General features: G+C 61.4%; 1 protein-coding gene across 2 annotated transcripts in view; it reads right to left on the reverse strand.

Annotated features, from left to right (window-relative positions):
* The window catches only part of CD82 (CD82 molecule), a 47,348-nt gene extending 35,102 nt beyond the window's left edge, over positions 1–12,246 (reverse strand). The window contains exon 1 of one of the 2 annotated variants that reach the window (XM_070071327.1): positions 12,080–12,246. The gene's annotated coding sequence lies outside the window, so the exon portion shown is untranslated. The remainder of the gene's footprint in view (positions 1–12,079) is intronic. The other variant, XM_070071329.1, reaches the window with a different exon arrangement.
* Positions 12,247–13,820: the final 1,574 nt, after the last annotated feature.

Raw genomic sequence — 13,820 nt, forward strand, 5'->3', positions numbered from 1 at the left:
GCCAAGGACTGGGGGTGGGCAGGCAGAGGTGTGAGGGTGGAGGGGAAGATGTCCCCAGCACAATCAGGGGAAGTGTGGCGATGATGACCACTGTGAGAAGGTCTGGAACACGGGGCGCTGGGAGCTGGGTATGGACAGACGGAAATGAGACGGGAAGGTACTGGGTGAGCTAGGAAGAGGTCTGTGCCCCCAGCAGACCCCGGGTGTCAGGCAAGGGACGAGAGGTGGCCACCCTGGTCTCAGACAGAGTCGGGCAGGGCCTCATACCCTCCCACCCCCTACCCCCTTCTCAAAGGAAGAAATCAGCTCAGAGAGAAGCTGCCACCCTGGAGCAGCCCAGCAAACCACGCCCAAAACTGGCCTAGGGAGCTTCCAGGTGTCCACAGGGAAGAGGGACTATGGGCCGGTGGGAAGGAAAAGGGATATGCAAATGAGCAACCCCCGGAGGAGCCCTTGGACCACCTGGCTTCCCACCCCGCCCCATCCATCCAAGCTCCCTGCTTCTGATCAGGAGGACACAGGCGTCCCCCACCCCCCCCACACACACACAGATTGGGAAACTGAGGCTCAGAAGCGTCACCACCAAGCCCCCACGAGGAACACGCCGTTTGTATTCTCAGGCCGAGATAAGAGTGGCTCAGGTTCCCAGCAGGACAGTCACACAGCTGAGGCTGGCCCACACACAGCGAGCACAGACCCGGGCACCCTCAGCTCTGCCCGACCTTGTGGGGGCCCGGACTCACAGATCTAGCACCGCCCCTGCTCCTGGGCTGAGCCCAGGGGTCAGCGAACCTGGTTAGCCAGTCCACCCACTGCACAGAACCCAAGAGAGAGAGAGACAGACAGAGAGGGAGGGAGAGAGGGCCCCGAGTCGGCTTGGCCAGAGGCCGAGGCTCGGCTGAGGGAGCATAGGGGCTGGAGCCAGGCTGTGTGCATGAGGAAGACCCGGTCAGGAGCCTGGCGCGGATGATACACTCACTGAGCCGCAGGGGCCCTGAGATGGAAAAAGCTGCCTGGTGCATTTGGGAAGCAGGCACAGTCCCACACGTCGGGGGCTGAGGTGGGGGCTGCCACCATCACCAGGGACCTCAGCCCCCAGGGCCCTGAGCAGGAGCCTGCGCCCACCCTATCTTACAGGCTTCCAGCCCACAGCAATGAGCCCAGTGCAGCCTCCCCTGGGAGCCTGGGAGGCAGCCCCGGTGGTGGGCCAGGCCCAGGATGGGGAGCGAAGCCAGCCCAGCGGGCGGACCCACCCCTTCCTGCTGTCGCATAGGGCGCTGGCCAGCATGGGGGGAAAAGGACATGGGAAAGTGTCCCTGCCAGCACCATAAAGCACAAGGGATCATTACGGGAAACAGGGACCCAGAAGTCCCACGAGGGGGCGCGACCTGCCAAGGTCTCACAGCCAGGCAGTGGTGGAGCAGGACTTGATCCGGGTCTCCCAAGGCCCTGACTCCCAAGAATTGCTCTGTGTGTGTGTGTTGCTAGGGGCGGGGGCGGGGGGAGACCCACGGCCACCCCAGACCCCACCAAGCCTGGGGATTTGGGATTGGCCTTGGGCAAGCGGCTTCTGGTCCCAGACTCTCAGTTTCCTCATCTGTAAAATTGGGAGACAGTGGGGGGGATGGGTGGCGGGGGGAGGCTGACACCACGGCCGCCTTCAAACAGCTCAGAGCAGGGCCTGCACGCATTGGACGCTCGGCACGGGAGGGCTCCCTCTGCCCTGCAGCCTGCCAGGGAGAGCTCAGATTTGGCAGAATAAACTTTTCCGGCTTCCCGGAAAACCTGCCAGGGCAGTAATGGGGAACGCAAACTGCTGGGAAACCGGAGACCGTGGAAGATGATCACGTCGCTGGTGGGGGGAAGAGGGGGGAGTGGGGGGAGTGGCAAAACAGAGCGAGGCTGGGCCCGAGTCGGGGTGGGAGAGCCCGGGGCGGGCTCAGTGAGTGGGCAGACCAGCCTGGAGGAAGTCAGCCAGGGCCTCGGATGAATCAGGCCAGCTGTCGGAGCCTCAGTCTTCGTCACTGTGAAATGGGGCTAGTGCTAACCATCTTGTCTTCCTGCACTGGAGGCAAGCACACAAACAGGGATGATGCGGTGGGGCGGGGAGCCCCGGGGAGCTCCCAGGACAGGGCTGTCAGCAGCACCGGGGACCGACACGTGCCACCAAGCGCTCCCTGGGCCCCGTCCCGCTGCGACAGCATTGCCAGCAAGCGTGTGTCCACAATGCAGGTTCTCAGGCTGCACCCCTGCCCAACAGAACCAGAAACTGCGGGGGTGGGGCCCGTGCCCTGCACCTTGCCAGACGCTCCTGCAAGGCGGCCAGCGTTTCAGAACCCCCGCCTCACCCCCAGGGTCTGCCCACGCCAGGGAAACCGCCTCCCCGCCCTCCCCGCTCTCAGGACTCGGCTCTCCGGGCCTGGCTTTCCAGAGGCTGCTGGGAGGGAGGAGTCGCCGTGGGACAGGCCATTAAATAGTAAAGAGATCGCATGATTAGTTAATGATGCCACACAGCTCCCAGAGAGGAGAAAGGTCAGAAGTCAGCCTAGAAATGAAAAGAAAAAGCTGCGCACTTTCGTGTGTCTCAGACACACACACACACACACACACACACACACACACGCCCGGCCCTGGCCCTCCGGGGGTTTGCCAAGGAGCACAAGGGACAGACAGTGCCCCTGCCCTTGGAGCTGAGTGGGGGGCTTGACCCAGTGGTTACCGGAAACCTGGTCCTCAGACTGAGTGTACAGACCACCTGCCCCCGCCCCGTGAGCTCAGTAGCACACACAGAGGGACAAGGCGGTCCCTACAGCAATGGGGACCCCAGGGAAAAAGGCAGCAGCCTCGGCGTGCGACAGCAGACAGCAGGCGGCCACTTAACCAGGTCACGGCGGGCTCCCGTGGCGCGACACCGCGGAGCTGGGAAGCGCGCTGAATCACACGGAAAATCCTCCCTCCACGACCCGCATGTCCAAAGCGGCAGCACAGGAAGTGGCTCAGATGGCACGAACCCCATCGTGTGTGTGTGTGTGTGCGTGTGCGTGTGCGTGTGTGTACTTGTTTTTCCCCTTAGGAAAAAAAAAAAAGGTCAAAACACTCAACTGCTCACTGTGGTTATCTCCAAGTGGCGACTTCCTCCCGCGTGTGGGCTCTTTACCCTCCCACTTTTTCTACAAAAACTTGCTTCGTTCATTGCAGAGCTGTGTGTGGGGGTGGCTGTGTGTGCGTGGGTGCACGCATGCGTGTGTGGCCACGTAGCTCAAACGGCCAGGAAAGAAGAGCCGACAGAGCCATCTGTGCCTCAAGTCAGAGTGGCTAGGCTGGGGTCCTCCAGCTGTCCACACTCCACGTGCTGCCAACAAGCCGGACGCTCAGGCAGGGTGGCTTTGCCCAAGTTCAAGACCGTGTTTCCGAGAACCAGGTCTGCCCAGAGCTCTCCAGCCTGAAGGTGTGTGGCACAGGCTGCGCGCTGTCCATGGGATCGCACTGGGTAGCGGGGTTGATGCCATGAACTACACAGCTGCTCCCAACACCAAGATGCGTGACTTGCATGGGCGGGATACATGTAGCCCACGGGCCGTATAAGGCCACGAAATCACTGGGTCTGGCCCTGCCGGGGCAACTCCAGGCGGAATTCAAAAATCCAATGAAGGCCGGCACCGTGGCTCACTAGGCTAATCCTCTGCTTGCAGCACTGGCACTCCGGGTTCTAGTCCTGGTCGGGGCGCCAGATTCTGTCCCGGTTGCTCCTCTTCCAGTCCAGCTCTCTGCTATGGCCCAGGAGTGCAGTGGAGGATGGCCCAAGTGCTTGGGCCCTGCACCCGCATGGGAGACCAGGAGAAGCACTTGGCTCCTGGCTTCAGATCGGCGCGGTGCACCCGCCACAACACGCTAGCTATAGCAGCCACTTGGGGGGTGAACCAACAGAAAAAGGAAGACCTTTCTCTCTCTCTCTCTCTCTCTCTCTCACTGTCCACTCTGCCTGTCAAAAAAAAAAAATCCAGTGACTTGACAGCAAACTAATCGTTAGGTTGATCATTTTGCATGGCCCGAGAATGATGTTATCGATATCCAGAATAAAGGATATCCCCCACTCCTGCCAGAGTCTAGACACAAGTGTCCAACGTGGCCTTCAACTCTCAAGAGCATCCAGGCCCAGGCTGGACTGTCTGACTGGGGACGAAGACCAGAGAGGCCTAAGGCCCCTCCTGACTCCTGGAGCTCCAGGCAGCTCTGGAAAGCTCCAGAGCTCTGGATCAAGGCTCTCTGCCACTTCCCCCAAAAGGAATGGCAGGCAGCTTTTTGGGGAAAAAAATATTTATTTTTATTGGAAAGTCAGAGTAAGAGGGAGAAGGAGAGGGAGAGAAGCATCCACTGGTTCGCTCTCGAAATGCCCACAACAGCCAGGGCTGGGCCCGGCCAAAGCCAGGAGCCAGGAACTCCATCTGGGTGTCCTGTGTGGGTGGCAGGGATCCAAGGACTGGCGCCCTCACCTGGTGAGGGCTCCCAGGGTGCACACTAGCAGAAAGCTGGAACTGGAAGCAGAGCCGGGACTCAAACCCAGGCACCCTGACGTGGGGTGCGGGCGTCCCCCCCGGTGGTGGCTTTCCCGCTGTTCCCCCAGCAGCCTTTGCAACTCAGCATCACTCTATCATCCCCGGGCTTCCACTAAGGGGCGCACTCCCCCCTGGGCTGGCCGCTCAGCCTCCTACCAACATTATCTCATTTAGATGTCTCGGTAGCCAAGGCACTGAGATGTGGAGAGAGTTGCCTGCAGGTGAGCCAATTCTGCAAGGGCCGGCCGGCCCATCCCGAGGTCCACACGGACGCCTGAGACGCGGGACGAAGCCCACGCCGCGGGCACACCCCCTGCTGCTTCCCTGTCTGCTATCTGCACCAAGTGTGAGACCCAGGTGCCACCCTGCGTAAGGGGTCTGCAGAACACTCACAGAAATGCTCAGTATGACAGAAGGTAGGCAGGGGTTTGCCACAAAGCGAATTTAAGGCCACTTTTTCCATACACGTTTTGAGGTGGCCTTGTGCTGACTCCTGGCTAAGGAGGAGCCTGTTGCTGGACCCTGCCAGGAGACGGCGTGGGGCAGAGAGGAGGCTGCCGGAGGGGCTCTGGCAGAGACTAAGGGTCCTCCCCGGCCCACTGACTCCACTGCTGTACTTTCTGAGAGGCCGGGGCCAAGGAGGCGGGCTTGCTGCATGACCACAGGTGACCCGAAGAGGCCCCAGGCCTGGACACCCACTCACTTGCTCAAGACCTCAGACCAGGGGCCAGCACTGTCCTGTAGCAGGTGGGGCCGCCGCCTGCAGTGCCAGCATCCCATATGGGCACTGGTTCAAGTCCCGGCTGCTCCCTTTCTGATCCAGCTCTCTGCTATGGCCTGGGAAAGCAGCAGAGGATGGCCCAAGTCCTTGGGCCCCTGCACCCATGCAGGAGACCCAGAAGAAGTTCCTGGCTCCTGGCTCCTGGCTTTAGATTGGTCCAGTTCCGGTCACTGTGGCCATCTGGGGAGTGAACCAGCAGATGAAAGACCTCTCTCTCGCTCTCTGCTTCTGCCTCTCTGTAACTCTGCCTTTCAAATAAATAAATAAATAAATCTTTAAAAAAAAAAAAAAAAGACCTCAAACCAGCTCCTCCCCTCCACTAGCCTGCATTTCCTGTGTACACCACACGCCACCCAGGGCCCGGCAGCAGCACTCTGAGATGCTACCTCCCAGGACAGAGTGGGAGACGATTTTCCATCTGCGGTAGCGGCATTACTAATTGTGGTTGTTATCAGCTGTGACAAATGAGTGTTTATCGAGAGCTTGCTGCATAGCAGGCAGCACTCAGAGCCCTGTGTAGGTCACTTACGAGTGGGAACATATATTCCTCTCTCCATTTGTTTCCGCACTGAGGGACCTCTACTGGGGAAACACCTCCCGCCTTGTTCCTCCCCCTTGGGCACTTCCCGCCCCCAACTCCAGAGTAAGCTTATCGGATTGGTTCCTCTGGGAGCCACTCGGGCAAGAAGCCTGGCTCCTGTCCAGTGCTGCCTGGACAGCACTGGTAACCCTGCTGGTCCCAGGGCAGGCAGCAGGACCCCTGGGTTCTAGGTTTAAAAGCGCATTCTCCTAATGGTGCTTGCATTCGGAGCTCCATCTTCCACCTGGGTTTAGCTCACGGAACCTCCCAGCAGCCTGGGAGCTGAGTTCAGTTATCCCTGCTTTTCACATGAGGCTATTAATGCCAGTTGGTTCCAAGTGCTGCTTGAAGCCTTCCGAAGCCACCCAGCCCTCGGGGGCGTCCACGGAGAGAAGTCGGATTTCCCCCCATCTGTACCCAACTCTGGTCTCCCAGGTGGCAAGGCCATGGCCAAGACACTCTCTCAGAATCTTTTGAGATCTGACAAATGGCAATGCACTTCAAATCAACATCTCACAGCTCCTTTGAAAAACAGGATCCATTAACAATAAAAACTTGAACAGGAGCCCAAGTTGATACAATACATTGTTTAAATATATGTAGTAAGGTTTTTTTTTTTTACAGTTTTATTTTGTGAGTGTATTCTTTTTGGGGGTATAAAATTATAAGGGCTCCGTGAAGAAGTATCACAAAAGAGGGAAAAGTAAAAAGATTAAAAAGTTTTGTAATTGAATCTATATTATTATATTTTTTTTAAACTTTTTATTTATTTGATGGGCAGAGAAAGAAGGACAGACAGACAGAGCTCCCATCCACTGGTCACTCCCTACATGTTCCCCCAGTGGCTGGGGCCGGCCCAAGGCCACGGCCAGGGGCTAAGACCTCCATCTAGCTCTCCCATAGCAGGGGCGGAGTCCAAGTCCGTGAGACAGCGTGGCTACCTCCCAGGGTCTGCAGGAGCCGCAGTCGGGAGCTGCAGCTGGGGATAGAACCTTCTTCTTCACCGCTGGGTCGAACGCCAGCCCCTATAACTGCACATTGTGATCTGGGTGTGCACGTGAAGGCTTTGCAACACGGCGTCCCGGGGGAACGGCTCTGCCATTCTGTGTCCGCAACACCCCCATGGCGGTGGCTGGAGGCTGCCCCCTCACAGTCCTCCTCCCCAGGAGCACGGGCCGGGCACCCAGAAGTCCCTTCCCTGGACAAACCCCCGCACCACGCCCCCCTCCCCGGGCGGCACAGGTGCCTCACCTACCGAGTGCAGCAATCACAGGGCAACCATGATAGCTTCGTAGTCCAGGAGGGGTTTTTCCCCAAAGTCATGTAAGCAGCGAGCTGAGATCAGGACCCAGGTCCCTCCCTTGGTCCCCCGATGCGAGCCGTTCACCAGCCCCACACTGAAATCCCGCTTCCCGGTAATAACACCACCCAAGCCAGCAGGTCCACGTGTAGCCCTCACTAACTGCACCCAGACAGTAGCTCATGTATCATTGGCAAACAACCCTAGGAGGTCAGTCCAGCCGCCCCTGGCCCTCAGTGTCCGAGGGGGGTTCATTCCAGGACTCTCTGTGGATGCGAAACTCCACAGCTGCTCAAAAGCCCTACATAAACGGGCAGTGTCTGGCTGCAGTGACTCCACAACGCCAGGGCTTGAACGTGGCCTCCTAACCGCCAGGCTCCATCGCTCTGCCTGCTTTTCCACATTGGCCCCCGAGGCCCACCTGACCAGCTCCCGTGCTGGGTCACCCCTCCACACGGCTGTAGGAGTCGGGCTGGGAACCCAAGACAGGACACAGGCCTGCCTGCCCAGCAGTCTGCCCGGATGGCATGTGAGACGGGCACCCTGCTGTTCTCGGTTCCCCCGGCCCTCCCACGGATAACTGCTGACTCCGACTCAGGGGTCACCCAAGGCCAGAGGCCCCTCATTGGACTCAGGCTGGCAGAAGCGGGGCTGTTCCCCTCCCAGGAGGGGACAGCCCAGGCATCACAGGGAAGCAGAAGCCCCTACTGAAGCAACCCCAGGCTAGACCACCCGTCGCCACCACGCTACACCTGGCTTCCAGGTGTGGAGAAGCCTGAGGGGCAAGACGGGGACCCCCAGACCTCGCTTCCGGGCACCAGCACTGCTAAGGAGTCGCCAGCTATCAGGCGCTGAGCTGAGCCCTGTCCCCCTCCCCACCCCCGCGCACACAGGAGAGTCACTCATCCAGCCATGGTTTCTCAAGCACCTGCCCTGCGCCAGGCCCTGTGCCAGGAACCCAGCCAACAGAAACCCAGGAGCTTCGCTTTGTAGATGGCAAAACAAGACACCAAACGGGAAGACGCCCGGTGTAGACAAGCACAGAGGAGACAGTGGCAAGGGAAGGCAGGCGGCCTGGGAAAGTCTGCCACTGTGTTCATGCCGACTGCCCCTCGGGAAGCTGACAGCCACCCTGGGGAGCCCCTGGCACCCTCGGGAAGAGCGGGGGTGGGGCACCACTCAGCTGGGGACAACCAGCGTCCTGGGGCACGGACGCACACATGTTAGAGAGGCACAGCTGGCGCACACAACACGCAGGTGTCCAGGGGTGTCCATCTGGGCACACACCTGTCTCAGGCGCTCCAGGGGATGTCCTGAGACACCTATCTCAGGCTAGAAGGGACGGGCCAGGCACGGAACATGACAACAGCTCTAGCGTCCCGAGCATTCACTGTGCACCAGGTACAGAAGTGCCAGGTGTTCCACATGCACTGTGTCATCCCTGTGATGCCCTGTGAGAAAGCTGCCATTGCTGTCCCCAACTTACAGATTCAGAAACCGAGGCTTGGGTGAGAGAGACGGCGGGAGCCTGGCAGGGTCGAGATCCCCCACCACGCTCTCCCATCTCGCTAATCAGTGGATAGACAGAAGAGGGGTCAGGGCGTGGGGGATCGAGGTAAGAAGAGGAGGTGGGACCTGGTGCCTTTGGGCTGGGGGCTGTCCAGTTTCACGCTGTGGTGAGACTATGGGGTGTCTGTGGGTGTACAGGGAAGTGTTCACACATGCGCTCTACTTTGTAAAGGGCACACCCAAGGTCTCAGCACCTCCCGAGAGCCAAGCAAGGAATGGGCCATGAGTAGGCAGGGGAGTGAGCCCAGAGAGGAGAAGACACTTTTCTAAGGTCACACAGCATGCGAACAGCAGAGCTGGAACTGACCCGGCCTCGTTCCTCCCCTCAGCTTCTTCTCCATGTCAGCACGGAGTGAATCAGGCCTGGCAGAAAGCCGCCACCCAGGGGGAACCCCACGGGTGAGTCAGGGGCAAGCCAGCCCCCAGGGGACACCAACCGGGCCTGTCACCGAGGCCTGAGTCTGGTGACCTCCATGTGGCGGGAACTCAGCACTCTCTGTCCCTCTCAGTCCCATCCCAGCCCTCTCTGTCCATGTTTACCACTGGGCTTCCCCTCCTGGCCCTCAGCTAAGGCTCAGAGCAGGGGAAGCAGGTGGGCAGGGCAGTTCCTGCTGAGATGAAACAGGGCCCCCCCGCCCCTGGCCCGTCCTGTCCCACAGAGGGGCCCCAGCCAAGCCGGCCAAGGCGGCCTGGCCCTTCCCGCCTCTCACGGAGCCAACTTCTGGCTGTTTGATGCTCCTGATTAAATCATAACCACCCCCTGAGCTTCCCGTGGGGCGGAGGAAGTGGGTCTAACGGTTTGGAGCAGAGGCCAAGGCCAAAGCCAAACCGAGGCGTGGGGGAGGAGGGGTAGCCAGCTGGCACCAGATGGGCTTGGGTGTGCCCAGCCTGTGTGCAGGAAAGGGGTGCCTGGCCCTCAGGGACTTGGGCTGGGGTCCCCAGAGGGAGCTTCCAGGCAGTCTGAGGCCTCCAGAGACAGAGGGGCTTCCCCTGCAGGGCAGAAACTCCAGAGGAGCCCCAGGAGACCCAAATCCCCCTGCTTGCCCCGTGGTCAGACATTCCCCAAAGCCTTTATCCCTTGGCCGCTGGGTCCAGCACCCCGGCACACCTGGCACAGACGGCTTTTCCTAGAACATCACTTGATGACAGCACCCCCAGCTCAGAACCCTCAGGGCCTCCCACTTCGTACAGATCATACCCAAAGTTCTCACCGCAGCAGCCCAGAGCCTGCATGAGTGGATGCCGCCTCCCATTCCCACGCGGCATCCCCAGACTCCAGGGAATTCCCTGGGCAAGCCAGCCTCCCTGCCTGGTGTGTGAGGACTGCCTGGGCACCTCCCCTGTCCGAGACACCACCTCTGTCCCGGCTGCCGAAACTCTCCAGTCCTGAAGGCGCTGAAGGTGCCCTCATCCGGGCCAGTGCACGCGGGCGAGCCCTGTGTCCTGGCCACACTCGCCGCTTAGGAGGGGGTCGGGCACGTTGCTGTGGATGCACACTGGCACCACCAGAGCCGCCACCTTGCGCATGTGCACGCTCCCCGAAGCCACTTCTGTGCCTGGACACAGAGCGTCTGTGGCCCTACATCAGCAGGCGAGAGTTCTTTCCCAGCCCCGCCCCCTCACCTCCTGCCCTGGTTTCTCAAGAATCTCACTTCTTCTGAACACCTGCCCTAGCCCTACACACACGCACGCCCGCACGCACGCACACACACACACACACAGTCTCCTCCTCCTAGCCTAGCCCTCAAGCAGACTCTGCCCCCACAGAACTCCGCGGCTGCTTCCACAATGCATGGCTCATCTCCCTGGAAGATGCAGGAGCCAACACGCAGCGCCCTCAATGTCCTCCAGTGCCCGGTCCTGCTCGGACAGCAGGTGCCCTCACGGCCCCATGTGGGGGCCTCCACCCCAAGCCCAGGGTGCAGTGGGCTAGCTGGATTCCAACCACCAGGTCAATATAGACACGCAAAAATCCCAGCTGGCCCCTGGCCGGGAGAGGCCCTCCCCAGCAGGAACGCGGAGGGGCTGGGAGCCCTTGCTGTTGGCAGCTTGGAGGAAGGCAGAGCCAGGCCTGGCTCACTCACCTCTGCACACTCCATCCAGCATACAGTAGGTGCTTAGTAAACTTGTTGCTGACTGTTGAGGCTGTGGCCTCAACAACATCAGAGAAAACTCAGCGGTTCTTTTGGCCTGGAGACACACTCCCCGACCTCCCTACAGAATCACGTTGGTGGCACATGGCAGTGTCTGGCTCTCACAGGTCAGGAGGAGCCTCTAGCCCTCAAAAAGGGGGGGGGGGTGCTCTCCCTCTGCAGCCTGAAGCCAGTCAATGCAGCTCACTCACAGCAGAGGAACTGCCCCGGAGTGAGGCCTCACTAGGTGCCTGGTGCCTTGCCAAGCACTGTATGGCCTTGCTCTCTTCAGTTCTCACTCCTGCTGTCGGGTTCTGTCACTGTCCCCATTTCACAGATGAAGAATCTGGAGCTTGGAGAGGGAACTGGCATCCTAAGTCAGCTTGGTCCCAAACCCAAGCCCCCGACCACCGATCTAGGCTGCCCAGCTCCGTGGCCCAGTGCAAGGCCCCCGCCACCCCTATAGACTGAATCTTCCAGCCCAAGAAACTAACCCAGGGCATGTCGCAAGAGCCCTGGGGCTCTGGGCTTGACTCTGGCCCAAGATCTGGTGGAGTTTTCGCTTTTCTCCCCTGCTCACCTAGATAAGACCTGTTCCTTCCACTCCTCCCGGCTTGTTCACTGGGTTTCTGGCTGGAGGCTGGGGGAGCCTGGCTAGTTGAACTCTCGGTTAAGGGAGACTAGGGGAGAGCCGAAACGCTCCTGCTTTGGGCTGTGCCTCCCCAGGGCTCGCGCGTTCGAACCCTATCCGGCGAATCCGTTTGACCTTTAAAAGCACTGGCTCGGCTGAGTCCCATTTCGCAAGGAGAAGCTGCACCGGGGCAGCGCGAGCGCGCACCTGCGGCTGACCTGCAGCGCGCCCTCACCTGCCAGCTCCTGTCTCTCCAGGCTCCGGTGAGCAAGTGCGACCGGAGCGCGGAGCTCACCTGCTCCAACTTCCTCCTGCTGGAACCGGAGAGGTGCGGCGCCGGGGCCACGCAGCCGGAGCCCCCAGAGGTTCTCAGCACGCCGAGGCAAAGCTCCCTCTCACCCCCCACCCCCAGCTGCCCCGACCTGTCACTTGTTCCCGGAGAGCTGCCCGAGCCGGCTGGGGAAGTGCGGCCAAAACCAAACTTGGCTGCCGCTGCTCGTCCCGCCGGTCTCCCGCGGCCCCTTGCTCACCTGCTGGCTCTGTTTTCTCCTGCCCCGCTGCAAGCCCGGAGAACCCGCTCGCGCCCCAGTCAGCCGCCGACTGCGCAGCGCTGGGCTCGGCGACTCTGCGGTCCCCCCTCTCCCGGCAGCGGTCGGGGAACTCAACGGCCTCGCCAGGCCCCGCCCCCAGAGGCCCCGCCCCGGACACGCCCCCTCGGCGGCCTCCCTACGCGAGCCCGCCAGCCCCGCCCCCCCGGCCGGGCCCGGCTCCGCCTACCGTGGACTCTACCCGGGCCAGTCCCGCCCCGGGGCCCCGCTGGCGGGGAGGCCATGCCCCCTTCCCGCTCGGCCTCAGCCTCCTCGTCGACGCCGTCCAGGTCGCGCTGCGGCCGAGGCCCGCCCCCGGGCCCGCCTCCTCGGCCCAGTGCCCAGCACCCCTGCCGGCCCGTCCCCGAGCTCTGCCCACTCGGAGCCCCCCACCCCACGGCCCGCCCCTCCCCGGCCCCGCTCGTCCTCCCCGACCCCTCCCACCTGCCAGTCTAGCCGGCTGCGCCCGCCCGCCTCTGACCCTCGCGGGTGGGAACCGCCCCGCACACTCTCCTGGCCCGGATCTCGGCGCCTTCCCAGCCCTGTTCGGGCCCCGCGGCCCCAGCTCGGGACGGGCGGGCCTAGGCCCCCACGTTGGCATGCTAGGGCGGTGCATCCGGGTGCAACCGGGAAGCGGCGTGGGAGCGGTTCGTGTTCCAAGTCGAGGCCTCTATCAGGAGGCGGCCAGGCGCTCTCTGAGAATACTGACAGCTGCCACTGATTGACCTCTTGCCAGGGGCCGGGCCCCGTGCCAAGCGCTGGGAATGCCCACAACCTATGGGGTGCTCCTGTTGCACCCACTTTGCTGATGGGCAAGCTGAGGCTTAGAGAGGGGAAGCGCCCAGCTCTGAGTCTCTCACTGGAGGCGGTGGTGAGCGGCTTTCAGCCCCAGGCCCTGAACCACAAGTCTGACTCTGCCCCAGCCTGCCCAGACGCGTCCCTGGGGACGTAGCCCAGGGTGGCCGGCTGCTGGGGAGCCGACTGCTGCTGGGGGTGGCGGGGGAGGGGGCGCCTTGGGCCCGAGCACCTCAGTGCTGGCTTTCTGCCTTGAGACGTGGTTGGAATTAAGGTGGGCTGCATGAGGGCTCCAGTGAGCTATGGTGCCCCCCGCCCATCCACCTGCCTCCCCGCATCCCACCGTCCGCGCTGCCCCACTCCAAGGAGCCAGCCTCAGGCAGGTTCCCCAGCTAATGACCAGGCCGTCCACCTAGGCCGCTGACACAGCGTTCTCATGCCCATTATCTCACTGGCATCTCACAACAACGCCATTGTGCCGAGGTTTGCCTGGGTGGAGCAGGGAGCGGAGCTGGACCCCAGCCCAGCGCATGTTCTCAGAGCCTGGTGCTGGGACCGGCATCCGCGCGGCCTGGGAACTCCTTAGGAATGTGTTTTCGGGGGCGGGGGGGGCTGTCCCCTCTTCCCCAACCTGTGGAATAAAAACTCAGGAACAATTTGTTCCAACAAGGTCTCTGGGAGATTCAGAATCAGAGCACATGGTGGAGAAGTGGGGTGGTCCGAGACTCCCCGAGACCTGGGCGGCTCCTGGGAGCTTTGTGACCTGGGGATTTTAGGCAGGGCCCTTGACTCCCCTGGGATTCTGAGTCCCTAACATGGGAAAAGCAGCAGCAGTGGTCCTGCAGGCGGCTGTGGAAGGTGACATGTGGTGGCATTCACGGAGGCTTTG

The sequence above is a fragment of the Oryctolagus cuniculus genome, chromosome 1, assembly GCF_964237555.1.
Source record: "Oryctolagus cuniculus chromosome 1, mOryCun1.1, whole genome shotgun sequence".
In the NCBI taxonomy this organism is placed as follows: Eukaryota; Metazoa; Chordata; class Mammalia; order Lagomorpha; family Leporidae; genus Oryctolagus; species Oryctolagus cuniculus.